Source organism: Mirounga angustirostris, unplaced genomic scaffold (genome assembly GCF_029215605.1).
Source record: "Mirounga angustirostris isolate CCGP_5_RB_7025 unplaced genomic scaffold, mMirAng1.0.hap1 SCAF_5, whole genome shotgun sequence".
Lineage (NCBI taxonomy): Eukaryota > Metazoa > Chordata > Mammalia > Carnivora > Phocidae > Mirounga > Mirounga angustirostris.
Genome location: NW_026991713.1, coordinates 31,007,451 through 31,022,429, shown reverse-complemented (window position 1 = coordinate 31,022,429; position 14,979 = coordinate 31,007,451). Strand labels below are relative to the sequence as shown.

General features: G+C 38.0%; 1 protein-coding gene across 12 annotated transcripts in view; it reads right to left on the bottom strand.

The window, feature by feature from the left end:
- Positions 1 to 14,979, bottom strand: part of KITLG (KIT ligand) — a 200,069-nt gene that overhangs the window by 102,413 nt on the left and 82,677 nt on the right. The window lies entirely within an intron of this gene.

The window sequence follows — 14,979 nt, the reverse complement described above, 5'->3', positions numbered from 1 at the left end:
AAGTGTACAAGGGAGTGTACAGCACATGAGGTTTCTGAAATGACCATTGGAATTCATTCCATAAGAAATCTTGACAAGAGTAGTTTCAGTGGAAATGAAAATCTGAGTTTAACAAAGAATGCAAGATGAAGAGGATTTCCACTCTAGTAATCCCATAGGTAAAGCTGATAAAACACTTCAGATAAGGAAAACAAAATAGATAAAATGGGGGAAAAAAATTTCCAAGGTACTAGAAAGGTAAAAACAACAACAAAAGCCTCAGAGAGATATTCAAGGCATTCGGGGACACCTTTTTCTTAGGGATACCCACTGATAATAGAACTGCCAGCTAAAGGGTTCAGAAGCTGAGCAGAATTTTCAACAACTCTCAGGGCTGATGGGCAAACACTGAACTCAGGGCTTGCCAAGCAGTATGAGCCCTGGTCAAAACAAAAACGAAAACAAAAACCAACCAGACAAACAAAGAAACAAAACAAAAAACAAAACAAAAGAAAAACCCCAGACATTAGGTTGGGACCCTGAAGGTCCAATAAATGGGCTGTCCAGCAACCCAAATTTAATGTCAAAATATCTCAATTTCTGATTAGGGTAAGACAGTCATGGGGAAGAGCCTGATTTTGTCCCTCAGAGGATGTTTGACCATACTGTAGACATTTTTTATTGTTACACCGGGGGATGCTGTTGGCATCTAGTAGGTAGAGACCAGGGATATTGCTAACGATCCTAAAATGCACAGGGCAGCCCCCACAAGAGATTATTTAGTTGACAATGTCAGTAGTGCTGAGGTCCAGAAACCCTGGATTGAGGTGATCTGGAATTGCTAGTGCCCCTAGCTGCCTTAGGAAACTAATAAAAAAAATCTTCTTAAGATAAAAGTAATGCTATTTGGGGACTCAAGCTATATCTATAATTGGTTTTTAAATTTTTATTGACACATATTATATTGTAGATATGGTTCTTCTGTTCTCAGTGCTTTACAGTATTCCATTTTGTGCATATACCATAATACACTTGTTCCATTGTTAATTGGCATTTGAGTAGTTTTCAGTCTGGGAAACTATAAACAGTACTGCTACGAACATTCTTGTGCATATTCTATGTTGAGTATGCTTCTGAGAACATATAGATAGTAGAACTGGTGGGTCTTAAGGGATGCAGACACTCAGCTTTCATTGATATTGTTCATGAGTTTGTTTTTTTTTAAGACTAGTTTATTTTATTTATAATTTATTTGTTTTACTTGCTTTCTTTTTTTTTAGTTTCACATTTTTATTTAAATTCCAATTAGTTAACATACAGTGTAATATTAGTTTCAGGTGTAGAATTTAGTGATTCATCACTTACATACACACCCAGTGCTCATCACAAGTGCCCTCCTTAATCCCATCACCCATTTAGCCCATCCCCCCACCCACTTCCCCTCCAGCAACCCTCAGTTTGTTCTCTGTAGTTAAGAGTCTGTTTTATGGTTTCTCTTTTTTTCCCCTCATATGTTCATTTGTTTTGTTTATTAAAATCCACATTATGAATGAAATCATATAGTAATTGTCTTTCTCTGACAGTCTTATTTAACTTAGCATAATACTCTCTAGCTCTGTTCATGTCATTGCAAATAGCAAAAATTCATGCTTTTTGATGGCTGAGTAATATTCCTCTCTGTGTGTGTGTGTGTGTGTGTGTGTGTGTGTGTGTGTGTGTGTACCACATCTTTGTCCATTCATCAGTCTATGGACATTTGGGCTCTTTCCATAATTTGGCTAATGTTGATAATGCTGCTATAAACATCAGGGTGCATGTATTCTTTCAAATCAGTATTTTTGTATCCTTTGGGTAAATACCTAGTAGGACAATTTCTGGATTGTAGGGTAGTTCTATTTTTAAATTTTTGAGGAATCTGCACACTAGAGGGTTCCCATTTCTACACATCCTTGCCAACATTTGTTGTTTCCTGTGTTGTTAAATTAGCCATTCTGACAGTGTGAGGTGATATCTCATTGTAGTTGTGATTTGCATTTCCCTGATGATGAGTAATGTTAAGCATCTTTTCATGTGTCTATTAGCCATCTGGATGTCTCTTTGGAAAAGGGTCTATCCATGTCTTCTGCCCATTTTTTAACTGGATTCTTTGTACTTTGTGTGTTGAGTTTGATAAGTTCTTTATAGATTTTAGATACTAACTCTTTATCAGATATGTTGTTTGCAAATATCTTCTCCCATTCTGAAGGTTGCCTTTTAGTTTTATTGATTATTTCCTTCACTGTGTAGAAGCTTTCTATCTTAATGAAGTCCCAATAATTCATTTTTGCCTTTGGTTCACTTGTCTCCAGAAATGTGACTAGTAAGAATTTGCTATGGCCCATGTCAAAGAGTTTACTGCCTGAGTTCTCCTCTAGGATTTTGATGTTTTCCTTCTCACATTTGGGTCTTTAATCCATTTTAAATTTATTTTTGTGTATGGTGTAAGAAAGTGGTCCAGTTTCATTCTTTTGCATGTTGGTGTCCAGTGTTCCCAACACCATTTGTTGAAGAGACTCTCTTTTTTCCACTGGATATTCTTTCCTGCTTTGTCAAAGATTAGTTGACCATAGAGTTGTGGCTCCATTTCTGAGCTCTCTATTCTGTTCCATTGATCTATGTGTCTGTTTTTGTGCCAGTACCATACTGTCTTGATCACTACCACTTTGTAATATAGCTTGAAGTCCGGCATGGTGATGCCTCTGCTTTGCTTTTCTTTCTTAAGATCGCTTTGGCTATTCATGGTCTTTTGTGGATCCATACAAACCTTAGGATTATTTGTTCTAGCTCTGTGAAAAATGCTGGTGGTATTTTGATAGGGATTGCATTAAATGTGTAGATTGCTTTGGGTAGTATAGACATTTTAACAATGTTTGTTCTTCTAATCCATGAACATGGAATGCTTTTCCATTTTATTGTGTCCTCTTCAATTTCTTTCATCAGTGTCTTATAGTTTTCAGAGTACAGATCTTTTACCTCTTTGGTTAGGTTTATTCCTAGGTATCTTACAGTTTTTGGTGCAATTGTAAATAGGATTGATTCCTTGATTTCTTTTCTGCTGCTTCAATTGAAAATTAAACAGATTTCTGTACTTGGTTTTGTATCCTTCAACTACACTGCATTGGTGTATCAGTTTTAGTAATTTTTTGGTGGAGTCTTTCAGGTTTTCTACATAGAGTACCATGTCATCTGCAAATAGTGAAAGTTTGACTTCTTTCTTGACAATTTGGATGCCTTTTATTTCTTTTTGTTGTCCAGTTGCTGAGGCTAAGACTTCCAGTACTATGTTAAATAGTACTGATGAGAGTGGATATCCCTGTCTTGTTCCTGACCTTAAAGAAAAGCTCTCAGATTTTCCCCATTGGGGATGATATTATCTGTGCGTCTTTCGTATACAGTCTTTATGAAGTTGAGGTATGTTCCCTCTATCCCTACTTTGTTGAGGGTTTTTATCAAGCATGGATACTGTATTTTGTCAAATGCTTTTTCTGCATCTATTGAGAGGATCATATGGTTCTTACCCTTTCTTTTACTAATGTGGTGTCTCACATTGATTGATTTGCCAACATCAGACAACCGTTGCAACCCAGGAATAAATTCCACTTGTGGTGAATGATTCTTTAATGTACTGTTGGATTCAATTTGCTAGTATATTTTTGAGAATTTTTGCATCCAAATTGATCAGGGATATTGGCCTGTAGTTCTCCTTTTTAGTGAGGTCTTTGGTTTTGGAATCAAGGTAATGCTGGCCTCAGAGAATGAGTTTGGAAATTTTCCTTCCTTTACTATTTTCTGGAACAGTTTGAGAAGAATAGGTATTAACTTTTCTTAAAATGTTTAGTAGAACTCCCCTGGGAAGCCATCTGGCCTTTTGTTTGTTGGGAGATTTTTGATTACTGAATCAATTTCTTTGATGATTGTCTATGTGTTCAAGTTTTCTATTTCTCCCTGTTTCAGTTTTGGTAGTTTATAGGTTTCTAGGAATTTACCTATTTCTTCCCGATTGCCCAATTTGTTGGCATTTAATTTTTCATAATATTCTCTTATAATTGTTTGTATTTCTTTGGTGTTGGTTTTGATCTCACCCCTTTCATTTGTGAATTTATTTATTTGGGTCCTTTCTCTTTTTTTTGGATAAGTCTGGCTAGGGAGTTTATCAATTTTATTAATTCTTTCAAAGAATCAGCTCTTAGTTGGGTTGATCTGTTCTACTGGGGTTTTGGTTTGTTTGTTTCTCTATCATTTATTTCTGCTCTAATCTTCATTATTTCCCTTCTTCTGCTGGCTTTAGGCTTCTAGCTCCTTTAGGTGGAAGGTTAGGTTGTGCATTGGAGATTTTTTTTTTGCTTCTTGAGGTAAGGCTGTACTGCTATATACTTCCCTCTTAGGACAGCTTTTGCTGCAGCCCAAAGGTCTTGGGCTGTCATGTTTTCATTTTCATTTGCTTCCATGCATTTTTAAAAATTTCTTCTTTAATTTCCTGGCTGACCCATTCATTCTTTAGTAGGATGTGCTTTAACCTCTATGGATTAGTGGTCTTTCCAAATTGTTTCTTGTGATTGACTTCAAGTTTCATAGCATTGTGGTCAGAAAATATGCATGGTATGATCTCAATCTATTTGTACTTGTTGAGGCCTGACTTGTGACCTCCTATGCGATCCGTTCTGGACAATGTCCCATGTGCCCTCGAAAAGAATGCGTATTCTGCTGCCTGAGGATGAAATGTTCTGAATATATCTGTTAAGTCCACCTGGTCCAGTGTATCATTCAAAGCCCTTGTTTCCTTGTTGATCTTCTGCTTAGATGATCTGTCCATTGCTGTAAGTGGGGTGTTAAAGTCCACCACTATTATTGTATTGTTATCAATGAGTTTCTTTATATTTGTTATTAATTGGTATATATATATTTGGGTGTTCCCAAGATGGGGGCCTAAATATTTGCGGTTGTTAGAGCTTCTTGTTGGATAGACCACCTTTATTATGATATAGTGTCCTTCTTCATCTCTTGTTACAGTCTTTGATTTAAAATCTAGTTTGTCTGATATGAGTATGGCTCCTCTGGCTTTCTTTTTGATGTCCATTAGCATGATAAATGTTTCTCCATCCCCTCACTTTCAATCTGCAGTAGTCTTTAGGTCTAAAATGAGTTGTAAGCAGCATGAAGATGGGTCTTGTTCTTTTTTTAAATCCATTCTGACCCCCTATGTGTTTTGATTGGAGCATTTAGTCCATTTGCATTCAGAGTGATTATTGGTAGGTATGAATTTCGCACCATTGTATTACCTGTAAAGTTGTTGTTTCTGGAGATTTTCTCTGTTTCTTTCTAGTCCTTGTTCCTTTTGGTCTTTCTTTCCCATTCAAAGAGCCCCTTTCAATATTTCTTGTGGGGCTGGTTTAGTGGTCATGAACTCCTTTAGCTTTTGTTCAGCAAAATCTTTTTTTTTTTTTTTTTTTTTTTGAGAGAGAGAGAGCATGTGAAATGGGGGAGAGAGGTGGCAGAGGGAGTAAGAATTTAAGCTGGCTCCATGCCCAGTGCAGAGCCTCATGCTCATGACCCTTAGATCATGACCTGAGTGGGAGTCAAGAGTCAGACACTTGACTGACTGAGTCACCCAGGCGCCCCTGTCTGGGAAATTCTTTATCTCTCCTATTCTGAATATCAGCTTTGCTGGATAAAGTATTCTTGGTTGCATATTTGTCTGTTCCAGTATGTTGAATATATCATGCCATCTTTTCTGGCTTATCAGTTTTTGGTGGATAGATCTGCTAACCTTATTTGTCTTCCCTTGTAAGTTAAGGAGTTCTTTGCCTTGTTGCTTTAGGATTTTTTCCTTATCTCTGTGTTTTGCAAATTTACCGTATGTTTTGGTGTTGGCCTGCTTTTATTTATTTGTGCTTCCTGGATTTGGATGTCTTTTTCTTTTCCCAGATTAGGGAAGTTTTCAGCTATAATTTACTCGAATAAACCTTCTGCCATTTTTCCCTCTCTCTTCTTTTTCTGGGACTCCTATGATATGAATGTTTTTATGCTTTATGGAATTGCTGAGTTCCCTAAGTCTACCTTCATGATCCAATACTTTTCTCTCCCTCTTCTTTTCAGCCTCATTATTTTTCCACAATTTAATCTTCTATATCATTTATTCATTCCTGTGTTTCTTCTGTCCTTGAGGTCATTACATCCATTCAGTTTTTCATCTCAGTTTTAGCATTTTTTATTTCAGCCTGACTAGCTTTTAGATCTTTTATCTCAGTGGTAAAGGACTCCATGGTGTCTTCTCTGCTTCTCACAAGCCCAGCTAGTATCCTTATGATTGTTGCTTTAAATTTGGATCAGGCATATTTCTTATATCTCTTTTGATTAGATCCCTGGCCATGACCTTTTCTTGTCTTTCTTTTGGGATGAATTCCTCTGTCCTGGTAATTTGTTTAGGTCTCTGTCTTCTTTTGTTTGTTAGGAAAGCCTTGTATGTTTCCTGTTCCCGAGAGTAATGGCTTTATAAAGAAGAGGTCATATACTTCCTTCTCTACAGGAGCATCACAGTGTCCTCAGGGCTCCACAATGGCCATGCTTTGAACCTCTAAAACTCCAGTCTTTGAGCCCCACTGGTTGTAAAAACACACGAATATCAGCCCCTCACATTTTCCTGTCCAATGGCTTTGGGGAAGTGGTTTCCTTGTGCAATCCCCTGTGCACTCCTCTCTCTCTCACCTCTCTCTGTGACCAGGGCTCCCTCCCCACTGCCACACCTGTGATCCATTTCTCCCTCAAACCATGTTTCTGCACCTCATATCTTCTGCAGTGTGACCTCTTCTCTCCCTCTAGTTGTGCTGTTTGTTCTGTCAGTCCTCAGATTAATTTCTTAGGTATTCAGGATGATTTGATATTTATCTGGTTGTGTTCAAGATAAAAGGCAAACCTAGGGTCCTCCTCCTACTCCTTAGCTCCTCCCCCATATATAATTGGTTTTATACAACATCTGACGAAATGTAAAAAATAATCAGGTACATGAGGAGGTAAGACAATGAGATAAAAATTAAATGAAACATATGACATAATGAAATATATCATGAATTTTATATTTTTAAATTTCTCATTATGGACAATTTCAAACATACACAAAACTAGAAAAATAGGGGTGACCGGGTGGGTCAGTCAGTTATGCATCTGACTCTTGATTTCATTCAGGTCATGATCTCAAGGTTGTGAGATTGAGCACAGCATGGAGCACCTCTTTCCCTCTGTCCCTCCCCTCCACTTGTGTGTGCTCTCTCTCTCTCTCTTAAAAAAAAAAAAAAAGACATGATAGAAAGAAAAAGGAACACCTTTCTATCTATATCCCAAGGATAACAATCAACATTAACTCATAAACCCTCTTTTGTTTTATCTATCCAGCTCTACCACCATTGAATTATTCTAAGGAATTGTCATAATTTTTCACCTGTAAGTATGTCAGCATATATCATTAAAAGGTAAAGAATCTTATTTAAAATATGTCCCTATAACTCTCCCTATAACTCTCCCACTCCTCCTGCTTGTGTTTCCGCTCTCACTATCTCTCTCTGTCAAATAAATAAATAAAATCTTTAAAAATATTTAAAAAATCAGCTGATTACCTTAATATGGTTTTCCTTGTATGTAACTGTTTTCTCTTGGTGCCTTTAAAATTCTCTCTTTATTAGGGCACCTGAGTGGCTCAGTTAATTGGGTGTCTGACTCTCAATTTCAGCTCAGGTCATGATCTCAGGGTTGTGGGATTGAGCCCCGTGTTGGGCTCCACACTCGTTGCAGAGTCTGCTTTTCCCTCTCCCTCTGCTCCTCCCCTGGTGCTCTCTAAAATAAATAAATAAAATCTTTTAAAAAGTTCTCTCTCTTTATTATTATTACTCTTTGCCATTTTAATTATTATATATTTTGGTGTGGACCTGCTTGGATTCATCTTTTTAGGGGCTCTCTGTCCTTGTTGGCCCTGGATGTCTGTTTCTTTTCCCAGATTTGGGATGTTTTCAGCTATTATTCTTCATATAAGTTTTCTGCCTTCTCTCTCTCTTCTCTTTTTGAGATTGCTATAATGCAGATGTTATCATACTTGATGATGTCACAGAGCTCCCTAAATGTATTTTCATTTATTATTATTATTTTTTCTTTTTGCTGTTCAGCTTGGTTGCTTTCCATTATCCTATTGTCCAGATTGCTAATTTGTTCTGCATTTTCTAATCTGCTGTTGATTCCCTCTGGTATATTTTTTGTTTCAGTTATTGAATACTTCAGCTCTAACTGGATTTTTTAAAATATTTTCTCTTTTTTGAAGTTCTCAATGAGTTCATCCACTCTTAAGTCCAGTGAGTATCTTTATTACCATTGTTTTGAATTCTTTATCCAGCATACTGTTTATCTCCATTTCATTAACCTATAATGTTTATTTTGTTCATTCTTTTGGGACATATTCTTCTGTCTCAACATTTTTTCTCTCTGTGTTTTTTTCTATGTATTAGGTAGGTTAGTTATGTCTCCTGGTCTTGAAAGTAGTGACCTTATGTAGAAGAGGTTGTGTGACGCCCTGTAGCACAATGTCTTCTAGTCAACAGAACCAGGCACTTCAAGGGTTTCCCCTATGTGGGCTGCATGCACCCTCCTGTTGTGGCTGAGCTGTGGTTGCCTTCAGCCCAGGTAGCTGCAGTGATCTCCTTTGCTTGCTGTGGGCACACTGTGCAGGGGTTGCTCCCCACTTAATTGAGAGACCTCTCTGTGGCCCATTTGGGCTCACTGGTGGGTGGAGCAGGTGCTCACCCTAGTTCTCTGCAATTAGCCTCTCTGTCACAGCAGAAGGTGCACCAAGGCAGGGCTTGCTCCCTGCTAGGCCAACAAGAGGACTAGCTGTAGGAACTACAGGTGCACTGGTGTGTGGGGTTATCTTCCTGCACCCTCACCAGGGCATGAGTCACTCTGGTGTGGTGCCAGTCATGGCTGGGGCTGCCTGCCAGGTGCAGTGGGTCAGAAGCTGATTTGGAGGGATGCCTGTTGAGGCAGGCAGGGTGGATGCAGTGGGTTCATAGGGGAATACTGGGGCAGGTCACGTGGTTCTAACAGGATAGATGGAGGGTGTTAGCACTGGTTCCAGAAAGTGCCTAGCTATCTTGGTTGGGGAATGGGGAAACAAATGGCTTCCACCAGCACCTTTGTTCCTGGAGAAATCACATGCAGATCCTTGCACCTCCAGCAAATGTTCTAAGATTATTCAGTGAATCTCCTTCACATATACCCCAGGCGCTTTTCAAACTGCTGCTTCTGAACCGTGTGTCTTGGGCCAAATTATTTAGTGTGCTGACTTTTTAAGGGCAGTGACTCAGTTTTCTACCACCCTCTGGCTCTCCTGGAGTTAAACCTGCTAGTTTTTAAAGCTGTTGGCGTTACGCCCCACTGATTTTTAAAGTTCTCAGAATTAAGCCCCACTGTTTTTCAAAACTAGATGTTATGGGAACTGTATTTCCAGTGCAGGTCCCCAATGCCAGGGGTGCTCATTGTGGGGTCTGATCCTCTTGTTTTTTCATACTCATGATGTCCTTCTTGTTCGTGGTCAGTCTTGCCAGGCATTTGGTTCCCAGCTATGTCTCTATCCCTCCTACCCTTTTTGATGTGGCTTCCTCTCTATGATTAGCTGTGAAAGGTCTGTTCTGCCATTCTTCAGGTGGTTTTCAGAGTTAGTCGCATGGATGTAGCTGTGATGTATGTGTGTCCATGGGACAAGGTGAACTCAGGATTCCCCTACTCCACCATCTTCTTAAAACTCCTAGGTTTTTAATAAATAAATATAAAGATTACAGAATCTTTACATCCATTTAATGTATTTGAATTAGGAGTTTACAATTTCTCAGTTGTTTTTATGAGCTATTCCAAAACATCTTTCCAGATTGGAGTTAAATAATATGTCTGAGTTTTATCACTTTTTTTTTTCTAATGTGTTTTGATTTTTTGAGTTTTTAAAACTATATGTTAGATGTCCTTAAAAGTCAGAAGTCCTTAAAATGTCATTATTTTCCAAAAGCCTTATGTTGGGGAGACCATCTTGTTACACAGAACCTCTTTAGAACATTTTATAGTATGTTTAAAGAAATGCTTGAAGCTGTTCTGTGAAAGACATTATTAGGAGAATGAAAAGCCACAAACTGTAGCAAAAATGTGCAGAACACATATCTGACATAAGATTTGCATCTAAAATATACAACCTTTTTTAAAATCCAATAGTAAAGAAACAACCCAATTTAAAAATGGACAAAAGATTTGAAAAGACATCTCACCAAAGCAGATAAAGAGATGGCAAGTAAACTTATGAAAAGATGCTCACCATCATTTGTCATTAGGGAACTACAAATTAAAACAATAATGATACACTATTCCCCATCTATTAGAATGGCTAAAATCCAACAAACTGACAATAAAAATTGCTGGAGAGGATGTGGAGCAGCAGGACTTCTCATTCGTAGCTGCTGGGAGTGCAAAGTGGTACAGCCACTTTAGAAGACAGTTTGTGTTTTTTACAAACCTAAACATAGTTGTACCATATAGTCCAGCAATAATGCTCCTAGGCATTTGCCCAACTGATTTGAAAACTTATGTCTCCCAAAAAATAAATGTTTATAGCAGCTTAATTCATAATCACCAAAAAACTGGAAACAACTAAAGATGTTCTTAATAGTAAATGGATAACCAAACTATGACACATCCAGACAATGGAATATTATTTTATGATAAAAAGAAATGAGCTATAAAGCAGTGAAAAATATAGATGAACATTAAATGCATATTGCTAATTGAAAAAAACTAGTCTGAAAAGACTACATATTGTAGAATTTCAATTATATGACACTCTGGAAAACGTGAAAACTGTAAAGAAAATAAAAAATCAGTGGTTTCTAGAGGTACAGGGGAGGGTAGGAATGTTGAATACATAAAGCACAAGAGATTTTTTAGGGCAATTAAGCAGTTCTGTATGTTCTATAATGGTGGATGTACAACGCTACACATTTGTCAAGACCAGTACATTGAGAAGCCTAAAACATGTGTCCTCATATACAGATTTTCCGGTTCTATAAACATAGCAATTTTAGGGTCGCCTGGGTGGCTCAGTCATTAAGCGTCTGCCTTCGGCTCAGGTCATGATTCCAGGGTCCTGGGGTCAAGCCCTGCAACAGGCTCCCTGCTCTGCAGGAGGCCCGCTTCTCCTTCTCCTACTCCCCCTGCTTGTGTTCCCTCTCTCACTGTGTCTCTCTCTGTCAAATAAATAAAATCTTTAAAAAGAAACATAGCAATTTTATTAAATTCTATTCTGTTTCCTCATAATTAAGAGGAAAAAATGGGGGCACCTGGGTGGCTCAGATGGTTAAGCGTCTGCCTTCGGCTCAGGTCATGATCCCAGGGTGCTGGGATCGAGTCCCGCATTGGGCTCCCTGCTCCTTGGGAGCCTGCTTCTCCCTCTGCTTCTCTCTCTCTGTCTCTCATGAATAAATAAATAAAAAATCTTTAAAAAAAAAAAAAGAGGAAAAAAATGTATGGTTTTGTTTATACTTATATTACTGAGCATTTTCTGGTTGGGGAAAGCTACCAAGACTTGACCAGGCATTAATGAAACCTGGTTCTTCCACTTATAATTTTACACATCAGGTGATTGTGATGATTGTGAGAATTTTCCACAAACTGGCTTCTGCCTCCATTCATTTCAAACCTTGTTTCTCATGCATCACCCACATACTTCTGGTACCAGATTCATAAGACACATTTACTAGGGCATCCTGATACAGCCTCTGCTCACACAATTTTGGGTCATGGTGTCCTAGTGAATTGGTACAGTGGTCAGTGGGAGTGTTTCTAGAAGCCATTCCCACACCAGAACACTAATACCTTAAGGATAAATGGAAGTGGCTGCAAATTTCACAACAATATATTACTACGTGAATCCATTGCTAGCTCCTTCCTATGATGTATAAAAGACCTACAATGTGTGAGGACCAGAAATTTAAGTTTCTTTAGCTTCACAGAAACTCAGCCTCCAGGTGTTAGGAGCCTTTGGAAGTCTCTTTTATTTATTTATTTATTTATTTTTCAATTTTCAAGGTAAAATAGCAACCAAGATTATGAACTAAGAGTGAGAATGGGGAATGCAGTGGGGGGTTTGGGAGACAAAATAACGTATAAAATAGCTATGAGAATGAAAAAGCAAAAAAGACTAGAGAAGAGCAATAGACTAGAAATATAATTGTTGGAGCAGCATTAAGACCTACTTGACAGGAAGGAATCTATAGAGAAACTAGTAGGCATGATAGTGTATTGTATACCAGTCATGTTTAGCCATACAAGCACAGATAAAGAGTGGATGGAGAACTGTATTTGAGCAGGGTGTCATTTACCAGGCAAATATTAGGAACCGAGAGGGATCAAGAAGAAAGTATATGCAAGGGAATGATTATAATGCTGGACTGTGGATTTTAACCCATTTAAGGAGAGAGGACATCAAAGATTAACAGTTAGTGGAAAATGATAGAATCATAGATTGACAGGCCCACTGGATCAAAGGGAGTAAATTGGAAAGATACAAAGTGGTGGTCAGAGATGGAATATATGGAATTGAGATATGAATGCGTTACACTTAATGGAAATGATAAAGTCTATAGGAACACCATCAGACTAAGTGGCTAGGGTGGTGTTGAGAACTGGTTCATTAGGAGAAAAGTTCAAGGACCTGAAAAGACAGGATGTTGAAAGGATCACTTAGGTGCATATCAAAATCCCAAGAATTAAGACCGGAATATAAATGAATTGAGTGACAGTGAACCCAGGCCTAACATCATCAAGAAATGAGGGAGTGGAACCTGGGAGTTATACATGGAAGCAACAGTGAGTGGCAGTGGATATATAGTCTAATAATATGAGATTCAAATCTGGGAGGGCTTAGGGAGGAGAAAATAGAAGCAGTAATGAAGAGCAGAGTACCCACTTCTGGACCCAGTGACAGTTATGGAGGAAACACAGCCACTAACTGAGAGGGCTGAAGAGGTAGATATATCCTCAGAAGAGATCCTCGTTTTGAGTAAGATGATGAAGGAAAAGTTCTGAAAGTACATTGGATTTTGCTAAGTATGGACTGAAATTCCAAAGGGCACACACTTTATTACAATCTCAATGTCCATCTATAATTTCCTGGCCCTAATGGCACAGTGGATAAAGGCTTATCTGGGCTGATCCAGAGTGTTACACATTCTTCTAATAAATGGAAAAGGTAAGGTTAGAGAATAGTATTATACATATTATATTCATATACACATATACATACATAGACACATATACATATATGATTTGCTCATGCCAAAAAGTTCTGGAAGTTAACACAAAGTAGTTAGTGGCGTTGATCTCTGGGGGAACAAAAATGCAATGTTAAAGGGAGACTTTTGCCATTATTTTATACCCTGCTGTAGTGCAATACTGAAATGTACAACGATGTGAGAAAATTGACATGTGAATACTTACTGACTCTTTAATATTAAGGAATTGTTCATTTTTCTTTGGTGTGACAAGTGTACTATGGTTATGTTTTAAAAAGTTATAATTTATAAATACACACATAAATATTTACAGGTCAAATATTTTTAGGTATTGACCTACAAATAATATGAAAAGGGGAGTGGAGAAGGAGTATAGATAGGAGACTTAGATAAAACAAAATCATTCAATAGTGGAGTCAAGTTGAAGCTAAGTTACGCTTATATGGGGTTTCATTATACTACTCTGCCCACTATTATATATATTTCAAATTTTTCATAATAAAACATTATAGAAAATAACTTATCAGACATTAGGTAATATCTGTTCAGTTCAAATTTTGTTTCAATTACACACCTTATTATTTGTATTAAATTTGGGGAATACAGGTGTATAAATATTCATGGTCCTATACCTCACATTGTTCATGGCTTAAAGGGGAAAGAAATCAATTACTAATCCCCCCCCCCCAAAAAAAAACTATGAGATGGACCAAGGAGGGCCTCGTAAGCCACGTTAAGGCCTTTGGGTTTTCTTCTGAAAATAACGAGAAACCATTTAGGTGTTTTAACCAGAGAAAAATAACATCACATGTCTCCATATTATTCGCTCTAACTTAAGGAACTGATTGAAAAAGGGTTAGTGATGTGTGATCAGTTAGAAGATTATAGTTGTCTAGGCTTATATTGGTAAAAGTTTGCAGTATAAACATTGAGCAGAGGAGGCAGAAACAGCAAAGTTGAAAAGAAATGGGTGAATAAATATTGTGTTATAAAGCTAGGGGATGTGGTCTCAAGAGTCAAAAACCAACCAGAGGTTAAGCAAGATAACAATTTATTGCCTAAATCACATGAGCCACCATGGTGTTTGATCTTGCCATTCTTCTTCTCAGAAACACGCAATGGGAATTTTCCCATGGTCCCTAAGAATATCTACCCTCAGGGCGCCTGGGTGGCTCAGTTGTTTAAGCGACAGCCTTTGCTCAGGTCAGATCTCAGGGTCCTGGGATGGAGCCCCGCATGGGGCTCCCTGCACAGCAGAAAGCCTGCTTCTCCTTCTGCCTCTCTGCCCGCTTGTGCTCGCTCTCTCTCAAATAAATAAAAATCTTAAAAAAAAAAAAATCTACCCTTCTTGTGGCATTCAAGAAGGCTGTGCTCTCTTCTCTTTCTATATCTCTTTTTGTATTATATGCCCAGGGCACGTTGGTTTGTTCCGATAGAATAAGCTAAGAAATTTTATTGCTTCTTGCTTTGGAAAGTGTTGCTCAAACTGGGTATAATTCTCCCGTCAAAATTTCTCTCACCCTTGTAAGTCTTAGCCCAAATACCAACTCCTCCATAATCTCACCTAGTCTATATCCATTTCTCCTTCTTGCATGCTTTAAGGACATGCTCTAAGCTTTGCACTTAGGTAATTACTTCAGTGTGGTTTTAT